Here is a 1,909-nt window from a genome sequence, read left to right on the forward strand (position 1 = left end):
CCCCCCCGTACACAGGTGTATATCTTAGTTGCAGGCCCTTCTAGTTGTGGGATGTGGGACGCTGCCTCAACGTGGCCTGATGAGCGGTGCCATGTCTGCGCCCAGGATCCAAACCCTGGGCCGCCGCAGCGGAGTGCGCGAACTTAGCCACTCAGCCACAGAGCCGGCCCCAGAATGTACTCTTTGAAGGTAAGAACCAATGCCTCTCTTCTTATGACACCAGTACTTTTTGAAGATAAGTGTTCTTTCCCATGACACTGGGGTCATGCTGACCCACTGTGTATGTACTAATCTATAAGAAAGTATCTCCTTGAACCCTTGAAAGAATGTACCCCTGTCACACTTGATGTATGTCTGTTTGGAAATGGTATATAATGGTGCTGAAAAATCACTCTTCATCACAGCACTTACGAAGGCTGCACTCCCAGGCTGCAGTCCTCAGCTTGGCTCGAATAAAACTCCCCGCTGTAGAATGATTATTGATTATTCGTGTCAACAGCTCGACCATCTAGGTTTGTGAAAGTACACTTTATGATGTTTGCACAATGATAAAATCACTTACTGACACATTTCTCAGAACGTATCCCCATTGTTAAGCAAGGCATGACTATAGTGGAATACCATGATGATTACATAGCTGTGTTAATGTGGAAAGATGTTTCCAATAGTCTGGTAATTCCTAAAACCAGTTAACAAGATGCACATATGATATTCTTTTATTCTCAAATATTTATGGAGTGCCTTGTGTATGCCAAGCACCAAGCAAGTGACTGGTAAACAAAAAGAGATCTGTTCCCTGCTTCTAAGGAGCTTACGAGCTTTGGAGGGGGATGAGGGGGAGGGAGACAGGCCACATATATATCTTCCAACTGACTCCTGTTGGGATATTAAAGGGATATACAGTTTGAAAATAGAGACAATTTATATGTGTCTATGTATCTATGTAATATCTCCAGCACTTCATCAGCATAGTCTACAAAGAGAACACACACACTCAGCTGTATGGACTAGGAAGTGGGTCAACAAGAGGATACTTGGAGCAACTGCCTTGTGATGAACTGAAGCACACAAATCTTCTACAAAAATGCTCTAGGGAGAATCTTAAGAAACGCAATGTAGTTATGGAAAGTCATCCACTGGAAGACAGATGCGAGACAGATCGCAGAACCACAGAAAAAGAATTGGAACAAAGAGCTTCCGCTGTTGACAATTCAAGACTAAGACTGACCAAGATCAGGTACAAGTTCTTGAACAAATAACTGTTCTTCTAGAAGTCTACAGCTTTAGCCTTCCCTACTATGTTGGGATCTAACAAATAATAATGAAGCCTCCAAGATAAGAAAGATCTCATAATTAGGGTCAGGCTCAAAGGATTCTGACATTCTATATTCATTTCATTTAAACATCTGCACTACAATCAGTAAACTTATGAGAGTCATTAATTACAAAGGGAAAATTTTTTTCTTTAGAGCACAGAAACATGTCAGACACCTCAACCAAGAGATCAAAAGTTAACATTCACCAGCGATAAGACCTATCTACATCACACATGTGCCAATATGATGCACTGAGAAGGGAACAACCTCACCACTGAGGTATTCTTGTCACAAATGCTTGACCCTCAATTTAATCATGAAAGAACACCAGATAAATCCAAACTGAGGGACATTCTGCAAAATACCTGACCGGTACTCTGGAAAAGTACCAAGGTCACGAAAGATAAAAAACTGTCATAAATTGGAAGAGACCAAGGAGACACCATAACTAAATGCAGTGTGGGCTACTGGACTGGATCCTCGACCAGAAAAAAGACATCAGGGGTGAAACCCGAATAAAGACTTTAGATTAACTCTATCAACTGCCTGGTTTCAATAACCGCACTATGGTTACATAAGATGCTAACAAAGGG

General features: G+C 41.7%; 1 long non-coding RNA gene across 1 annotated transcript; it reads left to right on the forward strand.

Moving 5' to 3' along the window:
• Nucleotides 1-57: 57 nt before the first annotated feature.
• LOC124232057 (uncharacterized) lies at nt 58-1,284 on the forward strand. Its single transcript, XR_006886757.1, has 2 exons — nt 58-512; nt 957-1,284. It is a non-coding gene; the product is annotated as an uncharacterized LOC124232057 (long non-coding RNA).
• Nucleotides 1,285-1,909: the final 625 nt, after the last annotated feature.

The sequence above is a fragment of the Equus quagga genome, unplaced genomic scaffold (genome assembly GCF_021613505.1).
Source record: "Equus quagga isolate Etosha38 unplaced genomic scaffold, UCLA_HA_Equagga_1.0 HiC_scaffold_1985_RagTag, whole genome shotgun sequence".
Taxonomy (NCBI): domain Eukaryota; kingdom Metazoa; phylum Chordata; class Mammalia; order Perissodactyla; family Equidae; genus Equus; species Equus quagga.